General features: G+C 39.0%; 1 protein-coding gene across 1 annotated transcript in view; it reads right to left on the bottom strand.

Moving 5' to 3' along the window:
• The window catches only part of LOC130544902 (uncharacterized), a 33257-nt gene extending 19025 nt beyond the window's left edge, over positions 1 to 14232 (bottom strand). The window contains exon 1 of the mRNA XM_057319070.1: positions 13896 to 14232. The gene's annotated coding sequence lies outside the window, so the exon portion shown is untranslated. The remainder of the gene's footprint in view (positions 1 to 13895) is intronic.
• Between the last annotated feature and the right edge of the window lie 591 nt (positions 14233 to 14823).

Here is a 14823-nt window from a genome sequence, read left to right as displayed (position 1 = left end):
TTGGAGTCCACTATATGGAGTCCACTATATGAAGTCCACTATATGGAGAAAAATCCTGGAAACCTCAAATTCTTTTCGACTAAAGAAATTAATACTTAAACATCTTGGATGACATGGGGGTGAGTAAATTATCATGAAAATTTATTTTGAAAGTGAACTACTCCGTTAATAGCAACTGTAACAACTCTTACAATGGCCCTTATATTAAATGTGTGATTTAGGCAAATGTGGAGTTTGCCATGCTCAGTCAAGGCCCTGTTGTAATAAACTGCCATGTGTGGCACTCACCTTAAAATATTGCACATTCATAGGTCTAGTCCTTTTTATGAACTTTCATGAGTCTTTCGTAATGGCAACATTTTATTTAATGTGCGTAATATTTATTGAAGCATACATTGCAAGAATTTATATAATAAAGATATGATATGAATTAGTTCACAGTTGTCTATAAACACTTGCAAAAAATGAAAAACACATCTGAACAGAACAGGGAAGTTAACTCATATGCCCTTACACACTTCACATCTGTATAAAGTCTTGAAACTAGGGATGTCACGATAAACCGACGATAAATATCACGTGATTTATGCACAGCTTTTGAGTGAAGTACGGGAAAATGCTACGGCATCCGAAAGCCAGAGGGCGCTCTCGTGCGTAAACTCCAAATACACACTGTAGAAGAAGACCATAACACGTTCTAGAATCTAGGAAATGCCTATGGACTAGAGCTGTAATCGGGCCTTAAAAGTTAGGCCCGACAGGGTCCGAGCACGACAGAATTCGGACCGAGCCCGACAAGTACATTTTGATTGACAGCTTTTTAAAAGCCCGAACCCGTTTACAGCCCGACTTTAGGCTATTCAAATGTGCGCACGCACACAGCTTTTTGTCAAGAATGAGTCATTTATACATGTTTTAACATAATTTATTAATGACTAACGTAGGCTATAGGCTGTAGTATTCATATGTTGGTCATGGACCAATCACCTGTTATAATTTATGCACCTGTGTTCTCATTGGCCATAATGCACGTATTATGGAGATTAGCACGTAGAGCTGGTTGAATAGGCTACTACTAGAAAGTATGCTGCATGTGGTAGTTGTGCAAAATCATTAAACTTTGATACACTTATATACGGAATCCTGAGTATTCTTACCAAAATATTACATGGTGTCAGAAGAGACGGATAACACAAAGAATGGAAGCTGCCGGAGTCCCGATGCCTACAATGGACTGGAACGCAAGCAATCTGCCCGAAGCATGGTGCAAATTTAAGCAGCACGCGGAGCTAATGTGCAGCGGACCCCTGAAAAAAAAAGGTGAGGATGAAAAATGCAGTTATCTCCTTTTGTGGGTCGGAGAAAAGGGTCGTGACATTTTCAATACGTGGTCATTGTCAGAAGATGAAGCAAAAATCCTGAAGTCATATTATGACCGCTTCGCAGCGTATGTTGAACCCAAGGCTAATGTGATATTTGCACGCTACAAATTCCATGAAAAGGTGCAGGGAGCGCATGAACCTTTCGAACAGTTTGTAACTGAGTTACGTCTCCTTGTTAAAGACTGTAATTACGCAAATAGCGAAGAGATGGTCCGGGATCGTATCGTGTTTGGGATACATTCACCAAGAGAGAGAGAGAAGCTTTTGAACGTGGGTTCTGGGTTAACACTCGAGAATGCGATAGACGTGGCTAGATCTCACGAGTTGGCTCAGGCGAAATTAAAGATTATTACAAGCAACTCGAGCACATTCCGTGAGCAAACCGTGCACGCTATCTCTCGTCATCCTCTTAAAGGCGCAGTCCCAAGGCAACGCAGCACCAAGCACACAAACAAGCACATGGAAGACACCCCACCTAGCGGCGGTACAAGCATCTGTGACAAAGGGTGTGGATATTGTGGAAATAAGTCTCATGCCGACAGGTCTCAGTGTCCAGCACGAGGAAAAGTCTGCAAAGTCTGTGGCAAATTAAACCATTTTGCTAAAGTGTGTCGCGCCAACTACGGAAAAAAAGTGCATGCAATAAGTAAGGAGGACACGGATCTGATTGCAGAAAATGACGATTTGTTCATAGATTCGGTGACACAAGACAGGAAAGACTCTGGAATAGAGGAGGCTTTTGCTAGCATTAAAGTTGGTCCGGAACAAGCTGAAATCAAGTTCAAGTTGGACACTGGGTCATCAGCTAACGTGATTCGCTTGAGTGAATACATAGAGTTAAACACACAGTGCACACTACAGTCCACATCTCGACTTCTGTTTGGCTATGGCGGTGAACGTCTGACCGTAAAAGTAAAATGCGACCTGAAATGCAAACGCAACGATGTTGAGATGGACATGACGTTTTACATTGTCGACACAAATGCCCCCCCCAGTTATAGGTCTCAAAGGATGTATAGACTTTGGCCTCATCAAACTTGTCCTGTCAGTTACAGAACCACGAGCTGAAGCACAAGTAATGGAGGAGTTTGCAGATGTATTCAAAGGTATCGGAATGTTTCCTGGTGAGTGTACCATACATTTAGACCCGCAAGCAACCCCAGTAGTCCACCCTCCGAGACGCATCCCAATTGCACTACGTAGCCGTCTTAAGGAAGAGCTGGATTGCATGGAGAAACAGGATGTCATCGTAAAGGTCACAGAGCCAACGGAATGGGTTAACTCAATGGTTGTAGCCGAAAAACCACGCACAGGAAAATTAAGAGTTTGCCTTGACCCAAGGAACCTCAACAAGGCCATTAAGAGACCCCATTACCCGCTACCCACACTTGAAGATGTAACGGTTAAGCTAGCTGGAGCCCGCTACTTCAGTGTTGTAGATGCTAGACCTGGCTATTGGGCCATTAAGCTCACAGAGGAGTCATCAAAGCTGACTACTTTCAACACAGTCTTTGGACGCTACCGTTTCCGGCGTCTTCCCTTCGGTCTGGTTTCAGCCCAGGATGAGTTTCAGCGTAAAATTGATGAAACATACGAAGGTCTGCATGGAGTCACAGCTATAGTTGATGACATTCTTGTGTATGGAAGAAGCAAAGCTGAACACGATGAAAACCTCAGAGCTATGTTGCAGCGAAGCAGAGAGCGAGGAGTCAAGCTCAACCCTGAGAAGAGCATCATCTGTGCTACAGAAGTGAGCTACTTTGGGCATCTTCTCACGGAAAACGGCATAAAGCCAGATCCTGCAAAAGTCAAGGCTGTAAGAAACATGGAGCCACCTAAAAACAAGGGAGAGCTCGAGACTGTGTTAGGAATGATCAACTACCTCTCAAAGTTTGCACCCTGTTTGTCTGACATAAACACACCCCTCCGCCAGCTCCTGAAGGATTCAACCGAGTTTTCTTGGAGCAAGCAGCATAACGACGCTTTCAAGAAAATAAAAGAGTTACTCACATGTGAACCAGGACCTGTACTTGCCTACTTTGACCCTCACAAAGAAATACGGTTACAAGTGGATGCCTCAAAGTATGGGCTCGGGGCAGTACTCCTGCAGGAAGGAAGACCAATCGGTTATGCATCAAAATCACTCACGGAAACTGAAGTCAATTATGCACAGATAGAAAAGGAGCTTTATGCCATTCTCTTTGGATGCAAACGCTTTCACCAGTACATTTATGGCAACCAAGTCATTGTTGAAAGTGACCACAAACCTCTCGAATCCATAATGCGAAAGCCGATGGCATCGGTTCCCCCAAGATTGCAGCGGATGATCTTACAGCTCCAGAAGTACAACTTTGTCATCATTCATCGGCCTGGCAAGGACATCCCTGTCGCAGACACGCTGTCTAGGAAGTCCCTGTATGATCAAGATGTGAGCATTACCGAGGGAATGGACATGCTAGTGCATACCATGTACAGCAGTCTGCCTGTCAGTGACTCAAAGCTGGATGAGATCAGAGCTCAAACCCAAAGTGACCCACAGTTCCAGACATTAAAGGAGGTCATACAGAGAGGTTGGCCACAAGAAAAGAGACAGTGCCCCCAAGGTGTGTCTGAATTCTGGAACCATCGTGATGAGCTGTCATACCTGCATGGTATTGTTTTCAAAGGTGAGAAAATCGTCATCCCCACAAGCCTTCGCCCAGAAATGCTGACACGGATTCATGCCTCTCACTTGGGCATTGAGAAATGCAAGCAGAGAGCACGTGACATTATGTTTTGGCCTGGGATGGGGAAAGAGATTGAAGAAATTGTGAGTAAATGCCACACATGCCTCACACATCGTCCCTCCAACAGCAAAGAGCCCATGATCAGTCACAAGATTCCAGAAAGGCCATGGCAAGTCGTCGCTACAGATTTATTCACCTGGAACAATGAAGTCTGTCTTGTGGTAGTTGACTATTTCAGCAGATACCTGGAGTTGGACAAACTTTACAGCACAACATCATCTGCTGTGATCCGCAAGTTAAAGTCTACTTTCGCCAGGCATGGTATTCCTGAGACTGTTATTTCGGATAACGGGCCCCAGTTCAGTTCAAGGGAGTTTGAAACCTTTGCCAAGACCTGGGAATTTACCCACACCACAACAAGTCCACACTACCCTCAAAGTAATGGGTTGGCAGAGAAATCTGTCCAGACTGCCAAGTTGCTCCTGGAAAAAGCAAAGACTGACAAAAGAGACCCATATCTCAGTCTCCTGGAGTATCGTAACAGCCCTGTAGACAATTTCAAATCCCCAGCACAGCTGCTAATGAGTCGTCGCCTACGTTCAGTTTTACCTAGCACCAACCAGCAGTTGATGCCTAAAGTTGTGCACAGTAAGGATGCAAAGGCGAGAAGGTGGAAAATGCAACACCATCAAAAGTGCTATTATGACAGATCGGCCCGGCCCTTGCCTCAGCTTAAGGAAGGACAGATTGTCAGAATGCAAGAGCGAGGTCATTGGAGGCCAGCCATCATCGTCAAAGCAGCTGATACTGCACGATCATATCATGTGCGTACAGAAGAAGGGCAGGAATATCGCAGAAACAGGCACCATCTTTTGAACACCAAGGAAACCAGCAATTGGTATGGTGACGCTACAATCCGTGAGGATATTGAGGCAGTCACAACAACTATTACGGAGGCATCACAGACTGATGCTGTCGCGGTACCTAATTGCAATGAAGATCTATTACAAAAAAACACTTACAAAACCAGGTATGGGCGAGCCATCAAGCCCAGAGTTATTCTGGATTTGTGATTGTACAAGGGTGTAGGCGGATCGCTGCCCTTCAATACCAAAGCCTGTAACTGTGAATGTTGAAATACTAGATGAGATTTGAATGTATATGCATGTATAACCATCTATGTTACTCATGCTGTTTACATGTCATGCGGTACAGTTAAGCCACGTATTTACATTATGGTATTATCTAAATGTTAAATCTCTACAGATTACATAAATACTAGTACGACATTTTGACATTCTAAGATGTTTAGTCTTTCTAGTCACATATGCTAAATATTTTGTTCAGGATGTTTTTTTCAAACAGTAAGCAGTCTGTTATTTTGCATGTCAAAGTTTTCTTTAAAAGGAAGGGGATGTAGTATTCATATGTTGGTCATGGACCAATCACCTGTTATAATTTATGCACCTGTGTTCTCATTGGCCATAATGCACGTATTATGGAGATTAGCACGTAGAGCTGGTTGGGTAGGCTACTGCTAGAAAGTATGCTGCATGTGGTAGTTGTGCAAAATCATTAAACTTTGATACACTTATATACGGAATCCTGAGTATTCTTACCAAAATATTACATAGGCCACTTGGAAGTTGGAACAAAGAAATAAAATAAGTCCTCTGTAACATCGTAACATCTCACATATCCCACTGGCTCATTATTCTCACTATGCACATGGTCAAAACTTTTCCACACCTCAGAAACCTTGAACCTTTGCTTTAGTTGCTGGTGCAACCAAAACGTAATCGCCAGAGGCAAGCCTCCGTTTCACCTCCTCAGCATCCATTTTCGCATCTTTCTCGCACTAATCGGAACGCATCACATGACCGCTCATTTACCGCGCAAGCCCGGCCCGAGCCCGTGTAAAATGATAGAAATTAAGCCCGAACCCGACCGAAACCGTCGGGTCCGTCGGGTTCGGGCAAAGATCTTCAGCTCTACTGTGGACATCTTTTTATCACTGTTCCTCAAGGCTCATCAGGTATTTTAATGATAATAAAGTATATTTATAATGATCATGTTTGACGGGTGTTGCTTTTTCAAATGCACATTATAAGCGACTCAAACTCGCACTGCGTTTAGATCGAGCAGCATTTCCTACTGATCCCAGAGCCTTGCTCCACGGACAAGCTACGCATTCAAAAAAATAGACACATTGCGCCTCATTCATGAAACACGAGCAGAACGATTTTTTGTGTAAATCGTTGGTAAAGTCGTTTTGACGTAAATTTTCGGATTCATGAAAATGTTCGTATTTTCAAAATGTTAGTTGGTACGAGACAAATGTACGCCTGCTACATACCACGTGTAAATAACGTTCTGTATTATTTTAGACAAACTGATGACACTGCATTTTGATGCACTATGTATCCTAATGATATTTCACGAGTTATATGCCCTGTCTTTTATAATTTTTTACTTTTTAACTTTGGGTAAAACGCAGAGCTCGTCACTGTCCTTTTTTACACAGCCGTCCAATCACAGTGGAAAAGAGGCGGGACAAACACTATATTGACCAACCATCATACACAACGATGGAGAAGTTAAGTTATTTAGTTATTATTACTGCATTTTCGTATTCAGAATTATTTTTCAAAAATAAGATACTAATAAGTAGGCTAACTGTTGCAGATATTCTAAATCACAGCAACTAACGCATCTCCGGAGTAACGCGTACTCGCGCAGAGCCTCCAAAGCGTTCTCAGGCGCCACCAGCTGGTCGTTTTCAGAAAAGCACCAGGTATTATTTTAGCTGGCTATAAATACTTTGGTGGACACAGTTTAATTGATTAAATTATTGGTAAGCATATAGCCTATTAGTCTCTTATGCATTCATGCAATACAATGTAACCAAACCAGAGAATGAAGTCCAGAGGAATCCAGCATTCCTAGATACGTAATTTGCGAAGCTGTAAAATCATAGACGTGATTATGCTAATTGTGAGTGAGCGTGCATGCGCGCTGTGTTTACGAATGATTGGAATTCATTAACATACGCACATTTTAGTATGAGATCTGACGTTTACGAAGTATTTGTGAATCAGGAGGAAAGTTTTCGGGAAGGTCTGTTTTAAGCGCAAATTACTCGGAATTTACTCATGAGTCATTCTACAATTAGGGGTACATGTCAGGTCCATGGACTCTATTATCCATTTTACTTTAATCTGCTGTTTTTGTGCTGTCCGATTTGGTCAATGTGAGATTTTGCTCTTCAGATCAGCTCTAGAATACATGTTTCTGTATATATTTCTTACAAGGTGTTTTAAAAAGTATTTTGCTCATGCATCTACATTAAATCATCCATTCACTTACTGTATGTCCGAGAAATTAGTGTCAACCCTGTTACTCCCCATATAACCCCCTATAAATCAGCAATGGTTTGTTACAAAGTCACATGTCAAACGTCACATGATGTCATTTCCTTTTTTGGAGGAAATTTTTAAGACCGTGTGGTAGGGCTGGGCGATATGGCAAAAAAGTAAACTCGATCGTTTTTTTCTATAATGATCGATAACGATATTTATTTCGATATATATTTAATTAAAAAACTGTATTAAAAGAATCTATTTTAAATGCAGTTTAATAACAAAAGTTAACCTTTAACCAGTTAAAATTTAATTAAATTAATGCACTGTTGCAACACAGGATATTAGGTCATAAACAACATGTACCAGTTCATTCAGTCTCATTTTGACTCAATTGACTGGTTAAGTAAAGGGAGTGTTCATTCAGTACATTCAACCAATGAAAGGGCTCCGTTACTGTGTACATTCGAACGCTATTGGCTCAGCACCTGCGCACATACATAATGCTGCAATAATGTCTTGCTCGAGTAGTGGGATTCATTCAATGCATTCAGTGAACCTTAGTCTTTCACAACAAGACATCTCACATAAACTGTAGTACATTTCTTTAATCATGCAAGCATCTTAGGTAAACATCCAAGGTTCAATATGTTAATGTGCACACAAACTCACTTCATTACATCTCTAATCTGTACAGGCCAGCGCTGGTTTGTTTCATATGCACCAGCTCATGTTAGCAGATATGTTAATGATGGATATAAAAACGTTTGTGCTTGAGTTTCAAAGTAACTCGCTTGCAATTGCACCTCAAGTTTGTTTTGTTTAACCGGCGATTGCGAAAAAAAATAAGACACTTGATAAACCGCGTGATGACAACTCGAGGTTAGTTTCACCTTTGTTTCCGCTTCCAGTCATGTTTTCCTCATCATGTTGAGTTTTCTTTGCCAAGTGCAGTATGAAATGGACTTTGTACTTTGACGCGCATGATAAAAGCTGCACGCTGACTGACTGTTGTTGCGTTTATTTCTGCGTTCTGTTAGACTGTAAGATTAATCCATATCGAGTCAAAATGCCAATAGCTTATCATCGTTTTTGAAATACATTCTATCGCGATTCGATATGATATCGTTTATCGGCACAGCCCTACCATGTGGTAAGTCATAACTTCTCCTCTTCAATATTTTATCCATATTATTGTCTGCACATAGAGTAGATTAATTGACCGTCAACTGTGTTATCAACATGTTCTGTTGAACTTGCGTCACATGTTATATTTAACAATATGTAGAGAAAGAATATAAAAACATAAGTTAATCAAGGTCATGTACTAACTAGTCCAAGGTCAGCAGTTTGCACAAGGCCCTAAAGTGGCTGAAATATCAACTGTGTTACCTATCAACCGTGTTACCATCAACGGTTGACAATGTTGGCAATTCAGTGTTAATTTATTATAAAAAAATTGAGCATAAGCTTGCTATATAATTTATTTTGCACATTAAGGGGATGTATTATTCAACCACCTAGTTTATTTATCAAAAAAAAGAATACTGATTTCCTGACTTTTTGGACCTGAAATGTACCCCTAAATATAGAATCAATCTCATATATTTACGAATGTTTCATGAATGAGGCCCATTGAATGTCGCAGCCAGCTCGATTACAATGGGATTTAGTGGTATCGCGATTAATTATCGTGCAGCCCTACTTGAAACAATCAGAGGTGGGTAGTAACGCGCTACATTTACTTCGTTACATTTACTTGAGTAACATTTTGGAAAATATGTACTTTTACTCTTACTTGAGTAAATTTCTAATAGAAAATCTGTACTTTTACTTCGTTACATAACTTACATTGCGTGACGTTCCTTCGTTCCTTCATTTTAAAATATGCTTTTTAAAACGCGTTGTTTATTTCAAGGTTGTCGTCTCTTTATACGGGCATTACCGAGTGATCGATTCTTTTGAGTCGATTCTTTTGAAAGCATTAATTGAACAATGGGCAAAACCATTTGAATAGGCTAATGAAGTAGTTCAAATGATTTGTTCAGTTCGCAGCACGATCTGAATCATCTGAAGCAGGATTACTCACTCCTCTAGCGCGAAACTTAAGAACACGCAGAACACAAAGAGCGTTGGATGAAGTAGATATTAATCTATAACTATACAATCAAAACTGCAAATGTGTCATATTGTTTGCCAGCAATGATAAATGCCAGCCATATGCGCGCACCCGCGCGACCTGTTCGTCAGACACAGCAACATGCGCGTTACCTGTCAGACACAGAGACGTGGGCCTGCAGAAATATACATTTGAAGAACAGAAGGAAGAAAACTTGTTGATGGGCGTGTGGTTCACTGTTTACTGTTTGTTTACAAGTAAGAGCGTTTCACAACACACACGTGACACAAACGAGAAAACATGAGCTTTGTTCAAAAATGTGTAATTCATTTAAGAGAGCACTGCAGATGTTCTAGATCATCTTAGGAAATGCTCTGAGTTTAGTTCATGCTTTAGTTTGACATGGTCTATTATTCTAAATAAGTTGTGTAAACTACATTGACATCAGGACTAGATGAAATTTACAGAAATGCTTGTCTCTTCTGTGTTTGTCTATTCTTTAGTCTCTCTAGTATATTGCAAAGATATCTGCTTATGATAATAAAAATATTGATTAAAATATTGGCGTTAATATTAATTTAATGTACTTTGTAGTAGGCCTATATAATCAGATACAAAGTAACTAAGTAACTAGCTACTTGAGTCGTTTTTTCATTGCATACTTTTTTACTTTTACTCAAGTAGTTTTTAAAATAGTGACTTTTACTTTTACTTGAGTAACAATTTCTCTAGTTACTTGTACTTTTACTTGAGTAAAGATTTTGGCTACTCTACCCACCTCTGGAAACAATGCATTTAAATGACACAACAAATGATGAAATGATTGCCACATACTGTATATCCACAATGCAAAATGTGGTCTCTAAGCCCATGTAATTTTCAAATATGGTAACAGGTCAATAAAGAAGTGAACATTGACACATACAAATTTAACCAGCTTAGTTTCAAAAGTGTATTGGTACATTAACACATTTGTCAAGGTTAAAAGCTGTTGTTGTCGGTGATGGAGCGTCCTAATGATGATAATTGATCCCGTTTTAAATAGATCCAGCCAGGGTAAAAGCTGCGTGAAAATGCAGAAGACGGTTAATTTATTACGTTTGCTCTTCTGTATCCTACTTTATACAAAATGTTCAGTAAGACACAACAAAATGCACAGACCTACAAACTAGAAAAGGTAAATGCTTTAGTTAACACCAGAGATGGGAAGTAACGAAGTACAAATACTTCGTTACTGTACTTAAGTAGATTTTTCTGGTATCAGTACTTTACTCCACTATTTATATAAGGCATTTGCCTTGTTTGATCTGTTTGATCTATTTTCCTGATTTTTATTATATTTTTTCATCTTGTCATGATTAAAATTATAAGGAAATAAAAAACGATCCTTATCAACGTTGATTGACACTGCAATAAAATACTATCACATTATTTTGGAAGTTAAAATTTTGGGCTGGTTTTTGTTGGAGTGAGTATGCTTTAGTGAGCCTTTGGGCTGGAAATCGTCCACCTAATCTAGCAACACTGACATCAGTTTTAATGTTGAACGAGTGTAACGTACAATGTAAGAGGCTAAACATTTAATATTTTAAAGCGAGGCATAATTTCAAGAAATGTGTTTAACCAATCGAGAAAAACAGTAATGGTTACCAAGCAAATTGACTTGCCTAATTAATTATCTCTTTATTTCTCAGTTTTCTCTTTTTGACAAGATCTCCCAAGTGTCTACAACCTTTGTATAATGATATGTCCATGAATGGTCTGTGCTTAAAATTTAAAGGGACAGTTAATCTAAAATTGAAAGCAGTGAAATTCTGTTATAAAATGTTTTGACAATCACAGTACCAAACAGTTATTTCCTGGCTATTACGCATCACAGACATAGGCTAGTAGTCTAAGAAGCTGCCACGGACCAAGGCGGAAGGCAACACAAAGAATAGCTAAAATTATGGTTGAGAACTTGAGACAAAGGGAATTCTGTCACAATTATTATCAATACGCTTGTCCTTTACACTCTTATCTTACATCATAATTGTTTTATAAATTTGTGTTTTTTTCCACTACCTAGGTAGTGGCAAATAGATTTATTCCATAAGTCTTTTTTATGCTTGTGTTCTACATAATGGTAGTTCAGTTGTGAGGTACGAGCGTGACTCTAAAACAGGTAGTAGTATTGGCTACTTTTTACTTAAGTACATTTTAGAGCCCATACTTTATACTTTTACTTGAGTAAACAAGTTTAGTCAGTACTTCAACTTTTACTTGAGTACTTTTAAACATGAGTATCTGTACTTCTACTTAAGTAAAGGATGTGTGTACTTTTGCCATCTCTGGTTAACACTGTGGTTTAGGCTTATCTTTGTTTGTTAAAACTGATTACCTTCTCAACATAATCCTAGACGTGTTGCGTGCAGAAACTGAAAAGCGTTTCACACGCATGCTCATGAATATTCATCTTAACTCCGCCCAGTGAAACTGAAAATTCCGGAAACTAAAATCTTGTAACACCGCCACCCCTGCCTGCCTCAGCAGCTCGTGTTTTCCAGAAATAATCGTACAGCTGTATCTCTCTTTTATAAATGTGATCAAACTAAATACTCTTCAAAGATACGAAGTATGCGATACTAATCTATAGGTACTCAAGATTAATATGAGATTTGCAGAAACTGCGTGTGTAACTCCATCTTTAAATATCACAGTTACTATCACTAGTGTTTTAGTCTTTAGTTTCTGTAACCGCTGCAGTTGAAGTTTCCTCCATCTTTCAACAACAAAAGTTTATCCCAGAGGTAGTCATATTATTTCATTTAATACAGCAGAAATCAGCATCCCAGCAAACACAGAGCGTTCCCCAGGCTAACGTTAGTTTTTGGTTCCCTTTGGGTTATTTTTTTGGGAACAAAAACGTTCTAAGAACATTCTTTTCAGGTTTTATTTTTGCAACCAGAAAATAACGTTCCCAGAACGTTGCAGGCTGGTTTTTTTAAATAACCAGAAAGTAACGTTCCCTGATGGTTATTTATTTGTTATTTTTTAAACCAGAAAATAACCACAAAATAACGTTCTCTGATGGTTATTTATTGGTTATTTTTTGCAACCAGAAAATAACCAGAAAACAACGTTCCCTGATGGTTATTTTTTGGTTATATTTTAATGGTAAAAATAATCAAAACTGGTAAACGTCAATGACATGTGTAATACAGAAATTATAAGATCACATTAACACATGTTATACTGACCAAATGAAATTAATAAATGTGCCCTTTAATGGCTGAAAATAATAAACTAGTTAAGCTAAATGAAAATACAATCATATATCCATGTGTATTTCTTTAGTGTGGTTGTCTGTTACTGTATGTGTGTGCGCTCGAGCACGTGCATTCTCCGCTCTGCCGCGCACTCCCGTCATTTAAAAATTAATGGTCATTTCATTTTACCTCACCCACTAACACATTAGTTTAGCGGTTTATTTATATTATTTTTTATTTAAAAACGTACAGATTTGAGAGTTAACTTATATTTTCTTGATTTGACACATCTAAATCAACAGACCATTATGACTGAAACTCGGGCTTTTGATTGTTATAAGACGGAGCGCGCTATACTTCTGTGGTGAGACAAGAATATTGTTAGCCTGAAGATATAATTAAATGTTTATTCTTCTGTCAATGAAAATCTGCTTTAAATATTGTGTTGAAGTCATTGGTTATTTTATTTCAATATCTATAATGTCCGATGTTGAGGTAGGCCTACACACAGTGTGGTTTTATTAGAAATGATACTGTGCTGTTTAAATCGAAAATTCGGCTACTATCAGTAATGAGAAAGGAATTATTAGGCTAAAAGAATAATCTAATGCATTGATTTCGTCCTCCATATTGTGTGAGATGATGTATTTTACTTATTTTAATTAGATTAGACAAGCGATGGATAAAAAACAGCATGGATGTATTCATTACTGACGTGTAGCCTATAGTTAATACCAAACGGACCCGAGAAAAATATTTTAGGCTAACGTTCTGGGAACGTTCCCCTAAAGTTAGTTTCTGGTTCCCAGAAAGTTTTTTTTAGGTTTGTTTTGGTTATCTTTACGGAAATAAAACGTTAGTTTCATGGTTTCTATAACGTTAAGGTAACGTTCCCCTACGTTAGTATTTGGTTCCCAAAACGTTATGGGAACCAGAAACTAACGTTCTATTAACGTAAAGAAAACTTTCCTGGACAACCAAAAACGAACCTTAGAAAATAACGTTCTGGGAACCAAAAATTGTTAGCTGGGATTGTCTATATTCTCAAAAATAAATCTTACCTGTTTGTATTTTGCTGACTGTAGAGTTTCCTCAGCAGTGTCAGTCAGTCACTCAGCCCCTATCAGTGCTCTTTAGGGATGGGCAGATCGATCCTAATATCGATAGTATTGATACCAACGTTGGTATTGGTATCGGATTGGTACTAGTCTGACGAGATTTATATTTTCGTTTAAAGCTTTCTAATCTACTCTAAGTACTGCTTTTGTTTCATCAAAGAGGCTTCTTTCACATTCACCTCGTACACGTTACTCCTCCTCTTTCTGCTGCTATTTGGTTCAGAGCCGTTGAACATGAGAGTTGCGACACTCGCATAGGCGTCCTTTGGATGAATGTAATGCGGAAGTAACTCGTGTCATGGAGGGCTCTATAGAGGGTATGCATTGACGTCACTTCACCACGTGAACCTTGATGGGAAGTTCCGACTCATTTTTGCGATTTGGATGTTTGAATCTCGTTCAGCAGAATGAACCAATCTTTTTTCGAGTCATTTCGTTCATCTGAGCAGAGTTAAATTAATGTTGCATGTTAATAGCCAAATTACCCCATAACGTTTATTTATGCTAGTTTTGATCAGATATATAATAAGAAATAACTTATATTGTAGTTAGGGACAAGTTATGAGAAACAGTAATTTTATTATTTCCTGACAGCCATATAAGCTCTGAAATCTGTACAAGAAACAAAAAGGAGTATAGCTCAACTCTAGAGACTTCATGCCCGAGTCATTCGTTATTTTGCCCATATAGGCTGCATTAACAGAAAACAATGATTAGTTCACCTACCGAGTCCACGGGTCCGAGTCGTTCGTTCTTTTGTCACGTGATATGACAGATGCGTGTTTAATGTATTACATACAAAAATAACTTAACTCCTGACGTCCCTTACAAATATTCATGCAGTTATTAACTCTTGCTTTTGATGCATTTC

Source organism: Triplophysa rosa, linkage group LG21 (assembly GCF_024868665.1).
Source record: "Triplophysa rosa linkage group LG21, Trosa_1v2, whole genome shotgun sequence".
Lineage (NCBI taxonomy): Eukaryota > Metazoa > Chordata > Actinopteri > Cypriniformes > Nemacheilidae > Triplophysa > Triplophysa rosa.
Note: the sequence above shows the minus strand (reverse complement) of the source record. Positions and strands in the feature narration are given on the sequence as shown.